Genomic DNA, 15,000 nt, shown 5'->3' with positions numbered 1-15,000 from the left:
CTACTACTACCAACTGTTACTGCTGCTACTACTACTATTACTACTACTACTATTACAACTAACAACTGCTGCTGCTGCACTTTGTGACATGTCTCTAGCTACAGTAACTGCAGTACTTGACATATGTATCCATACTACTGTATCACATGTGCGTATACATATTTATAGATACACATGTATGCATCTGTAATCGTATGCATGTACCATACATATAGATAACACACACACACACACACACACACACACCACACACTCACGCTCACTCATGCTCACACACAGACATTGACTCAGAGAAAGTGAGCAAGGGGGAGAAAGACACAGAATTAGCGCTGAATTAGACGGCATCCCAGTGAAACCATTTTGTGGAAAAGATTGCTTTTGCAGCACGAAGGAAGAGAAAGAAAAAAAGGTGGAAAAAAGCGGAGCCTGAAAGCCAATGGGTGACCCAGTCTCTAATTCTAGAGCGGGATATCCTGGATAAATAATTAGAGGGTTCCTTTGAAGACCCTTCTGCTTGGGCTCAGACTCACTCCACTCCACTCCCTCCCTCCCTCCCTCCCTCCCTCCCTCCCACACACTGAACATTTGCTAAAGTCATTAATGACAAAGATTTGGACAGAAAAAGCGAAAATCTTTCGGGTACACAAATACTTATTTTATGGGCCCTGGCCGAATTCCTCTCTGCTAAGCTGAAGCTCTTACCCTGGGAACGGCCCGCACTCACTTCAGACAATAAACCTCAGGGGAGAGAGAGAGCAGCTCTCTGACCATTCCACCCCCCCCCCCCCCCCCCCCCCCAACACCACCACCCCCACCACCACCACCCCCCCCCCCCTTTTCAGGAATTATGGAGCGTTAATAAAGCAAAAGGAATAATGTGTCTTGTATGTATAAATAGCAAAGACGTAAATCCAATGAGCACTGCCTGCGTGCTGAATGTTCGGAGACAGTTTACAGGAAACAAAGAGAGAGACACTCTAAACATAACTGTGTTTTCGTCCTCACTTTTCTTTAATTATTTCCCTCCACTCTCCTCTACTTATCTGCGAGGCCGCTCCTTTTTCGAGAAAAGAGGAAAAATATAGTCCAAAAGTTAGTGACAGTGGCAGCAGGAATTAGAGGGACTCCTGCTGATGCCACTAGCTCTTAATGTCCCGGCTATTCTGGTACAACAGTGAAGCACAGCTCCCATTAGATCCCCATGCTCACACTTACTGACAGCCTATTTTTACTACCACAGGGCCCGGCTGCTAAGTAGACGGGTGGGTTTTTTTTGGGGGGGGGGGGGGGGAGTCTTTCTTTTTTAGAACGGCGGAGGTTTTTATAGGTGAAAAGATCCAGTGTTTTTCTGGAGCGGAATCATCCTCGCCGCCGCCATCACCGTCATCATCGTCGACCTTGAGTGTTTTCTAAAAGGGGGGGGGGGGGTAGTACTGTACGTAAACAACAGCAGATCTGACAGCTGTGATGGCGGTGTTGGTCACATCCGTTCCCTATCCTGAATGATGTGTTTCGGAGACGGGACCGAGAGTTTCTGCCCACCCCGTCCCCACCACACGCAAGCCCTCGAGATTCCGCCTCTGCCATGTACACATGCACAATGGAAGTTCACAAAGGGGCATGCACAGACAGGCCTTGTGGCAGCTCGCAAAAACAAGCCATGTTCAGCTGACATACACTCCACCGCAACTCTGCTAGGGGAGAGAGGGTATACACACACACACACACACACACACACACACACACACACACACACCGTCAGTCAGACACACACACACACTCACAAACACACCGTACCCTACCTCTAGGCAGACGGTGCCATCCACCACTCCTGTGGGTTTCCTCATGGTGGTTTACATAGAGATACATAAATCATATCGAATCACACTCATCTGTTTTTTTCCCTTCCCTCTTTTAACAAGCAACCTTCCCTGCCGTTTTCTAAGGAGAAGTGCCAAGGCAAATTCAGGCTCGGAGCGCCTGGCGGTGGGGTTGGCGAGAGGGGGGGGGGGGGTGGGGTTGGGGTGAGGTAGGCTGACGCGCATTCCTTCAGAGCGCCGCGCCGCAATGAGGAACTGTCAACAGAGGAAGAGGAAAGAAAAACACAAAGAGAAAACAAGTTGTAAAGTGTGTAACAGGGTGGCCCGGAGGGCACCGCTGAAAGACGCCCGAGCCGCCTGGCTGCGGAGTGAGAGAGAGAGAGAGAGAAGTGTTCACCTTCGTGCGCGTGTGTGTGTGCGCCAAACATCAAACGCCGTCTCCGCGCCCAAAACGCTCAGAGCGAGGTGCGACACACCTTACCGAGGAAAGAGAGCGAGAAAAAAAAACAACACCGAGAAAAAAAAAAAAGAAACAAAACAAAAACCTGAACTCGAAAACAGCACCGAGGGAGGAGGGCCAAAAATAATTGATTTCTGACTGGAGTGTCATGAGCGAGACTAAGAGGCCTGTGCACTGGCACATCCAGAGGCTCATCCGCATCTAATGCGCACTCCCAGTGGGCGCCACACGCCCCAGAGTCTCCTCTCCAAACACACAGGAGTGGAGGCCTCTCTCCGTCAGGGGCATGGTAGTCCAGGAGAGAGAGGGATAGCCTCTGTCCACCAGGACCCCACTGGGACCGACGGAGAGAAGAGGGGGGGAGAGGGGAGGGGGAGGAGGGGGGAGGAGGGGGTGTTGATGTCTGAGGAGGGTAATGGGAGTGCTGGAGAGTGTAGGCCACACCACAGCACAGCACAGCACAGCACAGCACAGCGCTGAGAGAGAGCAGAGGAGCATCAAAGCCCCTAACATGTCAGCATGACCATTACAATCCTGGCATTGTGAGGCCTGCCAGAGGCTACATGTCCTACACTACAACTCTCACCACATCAGCTGGAAACGTGCTCAGAGAAGCAGGGAGAGAGAGACAGGGAGGGAGGGAGGGAGGGAGAGAGAGAGAGAGAGAGAGGGAGAGAGAGAGTAAGAGGAATGGCCTGATGTAAGAAGCATGGCGATTGTTTGTGAGTTTCTCTTCCTGTTCGGCAGTCGGGGCGTTGAGGATGACAGGCCACTGGGCAGTGCAGGCCGCTTTGAGAAAGTACAGCCTGCACTCGGCACACACAGACGCCCTTGTTCCTCTCGCCCACTGCCCCGCTTCAAACACGCAGCTAGCAAGCCATTCCCTCTCTCCCTCTCTCTTTCTCTCCCTCCCTCAATCCATCACTGCCTATTTCCCTCTCTCTCTTTCTCACTACATCTCTCGCTCTCTCTCCCTCTTTAACTCCTACTCTGTCTCCATCCATCTATGCCTTCCTTTTATACTACCCTTCTCTCCCTCCCTTATCCCAGTCCCTCTATCTCTCTCTTTCTCTCTTTCTTTCTTCCTTTATTCTCCGTGCTCATCTCCCCCCCCTGCGCCCCTGCGTTGGTCTCTCCTTCTGTTCCCCAGGCTGGGCCCTGCTGTGGTGGCTGTGTACAGCCCCAGCCCCAGCACCTGTTGGATATAAATCAGGCCCAGCGAGCTGGATTGGGGAAGTGAGGCATTAAGCATGACACGGGCTGTCAGAGTTCAGCTCGCGCCGACCGCAACATCTCGTTGAACCGCCGCGGAGCGGAGCGGAGCCCTGAGCCCCAGACCCCTCCACGCCAGCCAAAGCAGAACCCCCCCGCCAGAACCGCCCCAGAACAACCCCCTCCCCTCGGCCCGGGTGGGCAGGGTTACGGCTACGGGCCGCCTCGCTCTCATCTGCCGACGCCGGCGCTCAGCGCCAAACGATCGGCGACGTGCCGCACACATCTGGCTCCCAGCTGGGCCGGCATGGAGGAGAGCCCAGAGAGAGAGAGAGAGAGAGAGAGAGAGAGAGAGAGAGAGGGAAAGAGGGAGAGATAGAGAGATAACCTACAGTACATCTATAGAGAGAGACACTTTCTTTGTGAATGGACATACCAATAAAGTTTTTTAATTTGAAAAAAATTGAAATTTGAGAGACGAGAGAGAGAGAAAGAGAGACACAGAGAGATAGAGAGAGACGGAGAGAGCTGGGGGTTGGTAAAGAGAGAGGGAGAGAGAGAGAGGGAGAGAGAGACTGAGCAGGAGAGGAGAGAGAGAGGAGACTAAACAGCCCACGCCGGCCTCCATTTGGGCTCATCCCTGTCTTAGAGCAGACTCAACCCTTACGACCGCCTCGCCCTCACATCCTCCCTGTGCTGCTCCGTGGGAGAGGGTGTGTGTGTGTGTGTGTGTGTGTGTGTGTGTGTGTGTGTGTGTGTGTTTGTGTGTGTGTGTGTTGAGAAGGGGTAGGGGTAGAGGTGTGAGTCCTGAGCTCCATGCGAGGAGGGGTGGGTAAGTAGGTTGGCCCTTCGGTGGGGGACGGTCGGACAGTCAGACAGACGGCCTTGCTTGTTTAAAGAGGCCGCCCTTGCCCTCCGCTCCCTCTCTCTCTCTCCCTCCCTGCTCTCCCTCTCTCTCTCTCCCTGTAGTTGCCCCTGCTCTCTCTCTCCCTCTCCCTCTCTCTCTCTCCCTCTCTCTCTCTCCCTCTCTCTCCCTCTCTCTCCCTCTCTCTCTCTCTCCCTCTCCCTGCTCAGCACTGAGCTGAGGAATCCCAGTCACGTGAGTGCCCGGGGTCTAAAGGCCACAGCCTGGAAGAGTACTGACACATTCCACAGAGGACAGAGACACATCTTCTCTTTCATTCTCTCTATCCCTCCCTCCCTCCCTCCCTCTCTCTCTCCCTCTCTCTCTCTCTCTCGCTCTGCGTCAGCTTCAGCTTCCCAACATTCCCAAACGCACCTTTCCACCCCTGGCCCTCTCTGTTAAACATTAACGGCGAATCTTTCACTCCTAATTTCACAGTGGCAGGGTGCAAGGGCCTGGAACTAAAGAGCAAGAAAGAGAGAGAGAGAGAGAGAGAGGGAGGGAGATAGATTATGAAAGAGAGCGACAGAACACATGAAAAGGGTGAATGAAAGGATAAGGGAATCAAAGAGAGCGAGAGAGAGATAGGAAAAGAGAGAGAGAGGAAAGGAGAGAGACAGAAAGAGAGGGAGGAAAAAACAAGAGGGCAAGTCGAAAAGCAAATAGAATCTGCTGGAGATTCTGCTGCCTCAGACAGAGGCACATGTTCTCATGCGGCTTGCTCTGTTTAGCAGAAGCAGGGGGGCTGGGGGTGGCAGGGCAGGGCATGGCGGCATGGGGGCGTGTGGTGTTTATGGTGTGTGTGTGTGTGTGTGTGTGTGTGTGTGTGTGGAGGGCCGGTGGGGGCCGGCGGGCGAGGGCCCAAGCTCTGGGCCCGGCCTGCTGTAATTTACATTGCTGGGTAATTATGTGCAGGATCAGGGGCTCCAGCGCAGTGAAAGATGCGTCTCCCTGAGAGCCCAGAGCACAGGGAGAGGCCAGGAGGATTAGGAGAGGAGACTGCACTCATTTTCTCCCTCGTTCCTTTTCACACACACACACACACACACACACACACACACACACACACACACTCCAACGCCTCCCGCATCATCAGACCCAGTAACTCTCCCAGGGCCTTGAGTCGAGGCCAGGGAATGTACAGTACAGTGAAGAAGAGGAAGTGTACGCCGAAGAGCGCCGTGCCAACGTCCAAATGTATCGAGCTCTGACACATCGCATCAGACACACGTGTGCCCGCTGCCGCCGCCGCCGCCGCCGAGTTATGCTTGGCATGGCCTGGCAGCTACGCAGGGCGCTCGAGGGCGCTGCATCTCACAGTCATGACTGGCCCTATTCACAGCGGGAAATGGCAGCAATAAACTCCTGTCTATCATCCGACACACCTGCGGGGAAAAACAAGGAGTTTGGGTATACACACACACACACACACACACACACACACACACACACACACACCTTGACACTCACAGAGCAGTCAAACCTGATGGGCCAGATAGATAGGAGTATGAATGACCTGAGGTTGCAGCAGTAGTACAGTGCATGCACACACACACACACACACACACACACACACACACACACACAGAATGCAGAATGAGTCAACAGAAAACAAGGCAAACTGTGCAAGAGAGGGTGGCGAGCTCTGACAGACATTGGCTCTGTAATATTGTTTGTAAAACTAGGGTTTCTGCACCGTTGGCTTATCTTTCCAGCACAGAAACACACAGACACACACACACACACACATACATACACAAACACATACACAAACACACACATACACACACACACACACACACACACACACACAACCGTTGTTGCGACACATGAGGGCCCCGGGGCCCTCAGAGGCCAGGTAGTACCACAGCCACACTGATAAGGCCCCAACGATGGACGGCAGATAACACACCGGTCACTCGTGGAATAGGAAACAAGTAGGACACATCCTAACATTACCCACACACAAGCACATACACACACACATACACAGATACACAAGATCACCCCCCCTACACACACACACACACACACACACACACACACACACACACACACACACACACACACACACACACACACACACACACACACACACACACACACACACACACACACACACACACACACACACACACACACACACACACACTTTAAAGAAATGTGTTTTCCCACCGTTCACAGAAATGCACAGCGGGATGCGGAGGCGTGCTGCCTCGCTCAGAAGCGATGTGATCAGCGCTGCCAAGCTCGCCTGAAACTGAGCGTTTAATACACGTTTAATTAATGATGTCATTGTTTTGACACTGCGCGCGCATGCCAGCGAGTAAGATAAACAAGGCCTCGCTCTGGGGAGAGTGCTATCGGAGCGCTGAAGGAAACAGGCAGGCGGAAAGATCCCCAGCCCAGCGCCTGTGTGTGTGAGCGCTCGCAATCCTAACCTCGGGCCTCGCAAGCCCCCGCGCCTCCCTCAATCCCTCCATATGACGGCCCAACACCCTACACCCAGCTGCAGGGACTCTACTCTGCTGTGTGTGTGTGTGTGTGTGTGTGTGTGTGTGTGTGTGTGTAATGTAAGAGAGAGAGAATGTCTGTGTTTGCACAAGAATATGTGTGTTTGTGTGACTGAGTGTGTGTGTGCATGTCCCTCTGTAGTTCACTAAAGGGATTGTATGTGGGTGTATGTCTGCCTGTGTGTGTTTGAGTCTAGTCGTATATGTGAGTGAGAGTGTGTGTGTATTTATATGTGTGTGTGTGTGTGTGCTTGTGTGTGTGTGTGTGTGTGTGTGTGTAGGTGCGAGTGTGTCTATCTAGTCTCTAGTCTGTGACAGAGAGTGAGAGGGAGAAGGAGGGAAAACTGCTGGTGTACTTGTGTACACAAGACTAAGTGAGAAAGTCACTGAGAGTGTGTCCATGCGTGTGTGTGTGTGTGTGTGTGTGTGTGTGTGTGTGTGTGTGTATATACTGTATGTGTGTGTGTGTGGCAGTGCCAGGGGGAGGGCAGCCAGATATAGTGCCACACTGTGAATGAAATCCCGCCGTGGCACAGTGAGTTTCCACTGTGAGTGGAGTGTGTGTGTATATATGTGTGTGTGTGTGTGTGTGTGTGTGTGTGTGTGCGCGTGTGCCAGGGCCGCGGGCATGTGTGAGAGACGCTCCGTATGCCAAGAGGACATGGGAAAGAGGCCACATGGCTGCGAGGGTGTGTATGTGAGTGTGTATTCTTGTGTATGTGTGTGTGTGTGTGTGTGTGTTTATACAGTGCACACACAAACACACACGAACACATGCATGCAAACAAACCCACGCTCAAACACTGATCAGCAGTTCGCGGCGAGTTACCCAACTGGGCTTTCTGTGAAAGTTCAGCCTGACTTTGTCACCCAGATATTAGGTAAAAGGCTGAAATTGACAAATCACAGCCAAGGGGTCGAGCTAGCGATACAAATTCCATGCAAACAAGCGGAGCACTTCTGAGAAGTCGAGAGTGTTGTTGTGGTGCCTCCGGGGCTTGCAGTAGTGACGGGCTCACACACACACACACACACACACACACACGTCTAGCTCGGGGCCGGACGGGGGGTTGCAATCCCGCCTCTGAAGCGGCCATGCAAATGGCCCCAGCGATCCGGCAGGCCGAGAACCATTGGACCACTACGGCCTATTTGCATTGAGCGGTGTGGAGAAACAAGAGACAAGTGTTGCTCTAAACTACATCCAGCATCAGCCGTGACTCTTCCTCCAAACACACACGTACACACACGTACACACACACACACACACAAATATAAATGCAAACAAACACACACACACACACACACACAGAACCAATGAGGTTGGTTGTTGTCCATGCCACCACCACTACTGTCGTGGTGTCCACCCCAAAACCCAACAGATGCCCTGTAGTGTGTGTGTGTGTGTGTGTGTGTGTGTGTGTGTGGGCGTAGGAAGGGCTTTGTAAGATGAGAGTCTCACTAATTGGCTCAGGCCCTGTAATTGGGAGGCTCTAATTGGAGTGGACTCCATGATGCCAGGTGCACGTGTTGGGGGTGGGGCCGTGGTTTGGCCCTGCGGCTGGCTCCACTCTCGGGTCAAGCTCAAACACACACACACACACACACACACACACACACACTCCTCCACTGTCACCGACATACAGCATCTACAACGAGCCCAACGGCCAAGCAGAATGAGGTAAAGCCGGAATAAAGCCCCTTGGAGACACACACACACACACACACACACACACACACACCAAAAAAGTCTATCTAGGGCACATTGGCCTCCTAAAACAGGTTTGTAGAATTCAGGCGTGGAGGGAAAAGGGGGGTGGTGGTGGAGGTGTGAGTTCTGTTGCTTCAGGTAAGGGCACTCCTGCTTTAAAACAAAGCCCTAATGAGGACTCTGAATTTGCATACGTACCAGAGGAAGTTTTCAGCGAGAAATGGAAAATGTCAAGAGCAGGAAGTAGGTGCTGAGGAGACAGGACGGCGACAGCACGCGTGCACGCGTGAGAGAGAGAGAGATAGAGGGAGGGAGGGAGGGAGAGAATGAGTCAAGCGAAAGAGAGGAAGCGAGACAAAAAGGGCACCCAGTCTCTGAGGGGTGTTAATAACACCTGCTTGTCCTGGCCTGAAGCCTGTGATTACTCGTAATTAGCGAGTGGCGCTGCGCTGGCGTTGGTGGGGGGGGCGTGTCCGTGCATTCCCCCGGCTGGGCAAGGTATGCGTGGAGCGCCGCTGTCACCTGCCACCCCCTTAACTTGCCCCCACCCACCCCCTCCTCCACCCGCCCCACATCCCACCCCACCTCACCTCCCGAGCGCCGTAAGGAAAACCCCGCAGCGCCACAGCAAGCCCAAACAGCTTCAGACCGCAGCGCGGGCCGTCGCTAACCTCAGAGCATAAGACAATGGCTTGCTTAGTGCGTGTAAAGCATTGCAAATGACAGGTCGTCAATGGGAACTTAGCGGCGATGAGGGGCAAAGACAGATGATGGTAAGTGGCGCGGCGGAACAGTGCCAGCAGTCCCGCGGGGCGCAGAGCGGGATCAACAAACACGCCCTCCTACAGAGGGAGGGAGGGAGGGAGAGAGGGAGAGAGAGAGAGAGAGAGAGAGAGAGAGAGGGAGAGAGAGAGAGAGGGAGAGAGGGAGAGAGGGAGAGAGAGAGAGAGGAGAGAGAGAGAAAGATAGACTGAGAGAGAGAGAAAGATAGAGAGTGAGTGAGAGAGAGAGAGCGATAGAGAGGGGTCTGGATCCCCTATGCGGCTTCCAGGAGATCCCTACTCTGAACGAGGAGTCGTGGCCTTCAAATCCGGCTTTGAAGATGACTAGAGCTTCCACTTCAAACAGAGGACACATCTAACCCACCCCACCCCCAGCCCTCCCCATCCCTCCTCTCTCTCCTCTCCTCTCCTCTCTCTCCTCCTCTCTTCCACTTCACCGGCAGAGCAGCAGCCCCAGCAGCAGGTGAATCCAGGGGTGGGCAGCACCTCTGCATGGGAGAGGAGAGGAGGAGCGCTGGGAGCCTCTGTTCACAGGTGAAGCCGCTTACATCTCCCACTCTCAACTCAGAGTGCTACACTAAAGAATACCTTAGTCAAACATGCTAAGCAGCATCTTACATCTCCCACTCTCAACTCAGAGTGCTACACTAAAGAATACCTTAGTCAAACATGCTAAGCAGCTCTTCCTCCTGCCAAGAACCCCCCCCCCCACCCCCTCTTTAACAGAGGCTTTGGGAAGCTGCCATTTAGGAGATGCACGAATATAAACACACAACAACGGTAATGGGGAGATGAGATGGAGACAGAAGAAGCGTGAGGCGAGAGATTTCAAACCTCTGTCTACTGTACAGTATGTGTTTACACCTGCTGTTCCTGTGTCTGATGCTTGATCAGACCCTCAGAACTGACAACTGAGACAGACAGAGAGAGAGAGAGAGAGACAAAGCCAGAAAGAGGGCATAATTTAGAAGATCCTAAAGGCTGTCAGTCAGTCAGTCTGTGAAGCAGTTGGGGGAAAGGGGCGGTGGGCTCACTAACAAACTAAAGAGTGAAGCTGCACCCCTCTGCTGTAAAGGCCCCACACTAGAGATCAGCACACAGCAGCCTACCACGCTCCTTAAACCTGTGTACACCCCCACAGAGTGGGCCACTCCACATCCACTCAGACGCCCAGCGTCCAGCGGCAGGCCAAGACCGGCCCACTACGAGGCCCCCCCTTCCTCTGCGCCGCATCCTATCACCCCACCCCATCCCACTTACTATCAAGCCACATGTCTTGTGCGCCACATTATGTGCCACCGTGCCGTATTATAAATCCATTTCTCAGCAGACCTCAGTGCCACGCCACTGCTCTCCGGTGAACCTCCGAGAGGCGGCCATATTGATTTCCCCCCGCATTTTGGTGTAATTTGGAGAAGATGAATTAGCATCTCTCCTATACCTCCCTCCCCGCCGCCGACATGATGAACACCGCCGGGTCGTACGAGAGGTCGCCCGGGCAGGGCACACGGAGTTACCCAGAATGCACCGAGGCTCCGGGTGGCCCCAGGATGCCCCCGTCCGCCCCTCCAGCCTCTAAATTACGAGCGGCGCTGGTGTGAGGCGGATGGGGGAGAGGTACATTATCCGTTGGCCTGTGCTCTTTGGTGCATCAGGTCACAGCCGACCCCCCCCCCACCCCCCCCACCACCACATACTCTCGTCCACCCTTTCATCTGGGTTCGGGTCAAAGCCACATAAGTCTTCCGCTAAGGTGAGGGTCAGCGCGTCTCTCCACTCGGACGGGGTCAGCGAGAGGTCTCCAGCCGCTGAGGTTCATGGCAATTCAATAAGGCAATCAATTGGGGTTGGCCAGACCCTGGTCAATAATATACTCCTGGGCCACAGGGGGTCACCACCTGCTCTCTGGCCTCTTCTTGGAGTGGACCGTCCGGCCGAAGGTGCGCTCCGGTATCGCTTTCTCCACCGTGGGGGGGGTGTGTGGGTGGGGTGGGGTGTGGGGGAAGGAGGAGGAGGGGGGGGTGAGGGTGAGGGTTAGGGAAGGCCAGAGGGGATGAAATCAAAACCCCTGGTCCCTCCCGGACAGAGTGCAGTAAAACACGACAGGGCTGCTGTCTTGGGTGTGTGTGTGTGTGTGTGTGTGTGTGTGAGTGTGTGTGTGTCACTGTGATATGGATGGCTGAATCTTCCCTTCATTAGAGTAATGCGGGGAGACAAAGTCATTGCAGCTGCCAGTGCCTGCCAGCACTGTCACAATCTTGTTCCTCTCTCTCTCTCCCTCTCTCCCTCTCTCTCTCTCTCTCTCTCTCTCTCTTCCTCCCCTTTCTCTCTCTCCCCCCCCTTTAGATCAGCCCGTGCCCAGCTCTAGTTCCTAACGCTACACTGATGACTATCTGCTGTACTCCGTCTCTGGCACAGTGCCACGCACTGGGGGCTCTGCTCCGTCCTGGCACACACACACACACACTGGGGGCTCTGCTCCGTCCTGGCACACACACACACACGGTCGCTCGTCGTCGCCCGCGCTCACTCGAGAGGGCACGCTGCCTTTAAAATGTCATTTTGCACGCTCTAGCCAGGGACAAGGCGCAGCACAGAGGCCCTCCGTTCAAATCTGAAAGGCCCAGACATCCGACACTGTCACCCAACACCATCCATCCTCTGTTAAGAGGAAATGCAGAGCTTGGGGAGGGGGGGGGGGGGGGGGTAGGGGGTTATCTGTTGTAGTTATTACAGTGTCTTTCTTCCTGGCCAAAAAAAGAGAAGAGCCACATCCCAGTCCCATATGTGCCCAAAACAGGACACATTCCTCATGCCAGAAGAAAAAAAAAAAAAAGCGCTGATCCATAGGGGAAGCACGGGTCTCTCTCTTCCTCCTCCTCCTCCTCCTCCCCCTCTCCTATTCTATTCTCTTTCTTTCCCCTCCCTCCCTCCCTCCCTCCCCCTTTCTCCCCATGAATGGGGGCAGACAGCATCCTCAGCGGCGGCCAGGATGAGGCAGCAGTTCGGTCTTGGCTGCGTTCCCTCCCTGCCTGCTTAAAGGCAGGTATAGGGTTTCTAACAGCTCTGGCTGGCTGGATACAATAGAGAGCTCAGAGAGTAGGCCCAGCTCCAAACAGGTGAACCTGCCCCCCCCCCCCCCCCCCCTCCTTCCCTGTTCCACCTCAGGCAAGGTTAATCCCTCCCCCCTCCCCCCTTAAAAACAAACCCCCAGCCTCAGCCTTGGTGCATCCTGAATCACACACTTCCATGTTGTATACTTCCTTCCTCTGGATCAAGTGCAAAATATGTCAATTAAACACATGACAGTTGCAATGATGCTATGCTATAGAGCACACAGAAGAAATGAATGTATAGTTACCATCTGGCGCGCCTATTGAAACAAGCGGCTGAGGCTCGTGTCCTTTTTAATTGTGCGCACAACTTCCTGTTAGCGTGATGAATGAAAGCTCTCTGCTGCTAAACTCACTTGTGTACAGAGACTCAAGGCTGTACACAGAAACCCCCCGCCCATCCATCTACACACACACACACACACACACACACACACAAAGAGGCAGACACTAACCTCCCATCCCCAGGCTACTTGGACTGCAACACGAGGCATCATTAGCCGGAGTAATCAGCATGCTGTTTGCATACATCTGCCTTATTTTATTGATCCCCTTCATTCATTAAGATTCAGGGTCTATAATTAACAGGCTGCACCCCCCGCTTCTCCACCCCCCCCCCCCCCTGCTCCTCACTGGGCCCTCACCCTTGGGAGAGCTAATTCCACTGCATACCGAGGGGATTTCGGCAGAGGGCACAAGTGGGCTAGTCACGGTGGGCACGGGGCCAGTGCCAACCCCAAGTGCCCGAGTCCCCGTCCCCGCCTCTGGCTGTCGACAGCCTGCGCCAGCTCCTCTAACAAGGAGAGGCCTCTCCCCCCTCCGCGTTAACTAAAAGGACAATTATCTGGAGAACAATGATGCTTTTCACAAGGGCTGTGTTGTCATTAATGCCGAGGATCTGGTTACAGCAGGCAGCTTAGGCTAATTAAGGAATGCTATCTGTGGACTCTCATTGCTTCTTAATTAAGTAGGATTCATTTCAAAAATGGGGACGGGCTGAGTCACTTTTGGAGGGGTGGACTGTGGGGGACTGGGGGGGACTGGGGGGGGTGGACTCTGCTTTTTTTCTGTTTCTCTCCAGCACCCCTCAAAGCCTCTTTGAGCACTGTGATGTTGTCTGCGTCTGCCTTCCCATGTTTGTTGCTCGACAAATTGACAGAGTGAAAACAGTGAGGCGCAGGTCGAGGGTCTCGGAAGAATCTCGGAAGAATCTGGAGGCGGCCAAGCGCCGTGCCACCACCACAGCGTGATGGACACATTTGGAAACTAACCGACTGAAACAACTCCAACGTTTCATTATCTCTGCAAGGCTGTCACTTAAGTATGAGGAAGGCCCAGCGTGAGCGCGGAAACGGAGAGAGGGAGAGAGAGAGAGAGAGGGAGATAGAGAAAGAGAGAGAGAGAGAGAGAGAGAGAGAGAGAGAGTGAGAGAGAGAGAGAGAGAGAGAGAGAGAGAGAGAGGTCTGCCACCCTGACCAGCCTTCTCCAGACGAGCAGACGGAAACTGGATACCCAACTTGTCTGCTGGCTCACTGTGGGCGTGCATGCATGCGTGTGTGAGTGTGTGTGTGTGTGTGTGTGTGAGAGAGAAACAGAGTTTGTGTCTGTGTTAGATAGTGTTTGAGTGTGAGTGAGTATGCATACGTGTGAAAGTGTTAGGTTGTGTGTGTCTATGTGTTCATGTATGAGCGTGAATATGTGTATATGTATGCGTGTGAGAGTGTGTGTTAGAGCCCTCTCCCCTTGCCAGTGTCTCTTGCAAGGGACACACACAAACACACACACACACACACACACACACACACACACACACACACACACACACAGGCATCTCTGCCATCACTAACACACTGTTATTAGGGCTGATTAGGGGGAACTCACATTTCCCAGCAGAGGAGTCCAGGTCCCACTACAGAGGCCCCTCAGTCAGCAGCTACTGAGTGACACAGAGACAGGCCCGGAATGCTGGGGGGGGGAGGAGGGGAGGCACACAGGACAGACAGAATCACAGGGAGAGAGTGAAAGAGTGGAGAGAGAGAGAGAGAGAGAGAGAGAGAGAGAGAGTGAGAGAGTTTACTGTGAACGATCCAGGGGGAATCTCTCTCTTGCCCCGAGCACTTTCTGAAAGAGGGAGATGACCTCTTCCCAAAGGTTAAGATGACACACAGACACACAGGCCCCCCCTTTCAAAGACCCGCTCTCTTTCGCACATCCTTTAAAAAGAGAAAGCCCTCTTCTTTCCCCCTGCGCTCCATCTCTCTCCCTCCTCTCTCAGTAACCCTCAGGGCAGGCAGAGTCAAACGCTGCCGAGGAGGGCGAGAGGGAAGGGAAGTGGGGGGAAAAAGAGTCAGTGTCGGATATGACGGACAGGCAGGAGTGCCAAAGCTGAGCTCCGGAGTGAAACACGGGGGCGGGCTCAGTGGCAGTCATGTGCTTACAACATCCACCAAGTATGTGACGGTTCATAAAGAGGTGAGCATAATTA

General features: G+C 53.6%; 1 protein-coding gene across 1 annotated transcript in view; it reads right to left on the bottom strand.

Annotated features, from left to right (window-relative positions):
* zfhx3b (zinc finger homeobox 3b) overlaps positions 1 to 1,844 on the bottom strand; it is a 126,172-nt gene extending 124,328 nt beyond the window's left edge. The window contains 1 exon segment of the mRNA XM_062548557.1: positions 1,803 to 1,844. The gene's annotated coding sequence lies outside the window, so the exon portion shown is untranslated.
* Positions 1,845 to 15,000: the final 13,156 nt, after the last annotated feature.

The sequence above is a fragment of the Sardina pilchardus genome, chromosome 11, assembly GCF_963854185.1.
Source record: "Sardina pilchardus chromosome 11, fSarPil1.1, whole genome shotgun sequence".
Taxonomy (NCBI): Eukaryota; Metazoa; Chordata; class Actinopteri; order Clupeiformes; family Clupeidae; genus Sardina; species Sardina pilchardus.
The sequence above is the reverse complement of the archived record's forward strand: the minus strand, read 5'-3'. Positions and strand labels throughout refer to the sequence as shown.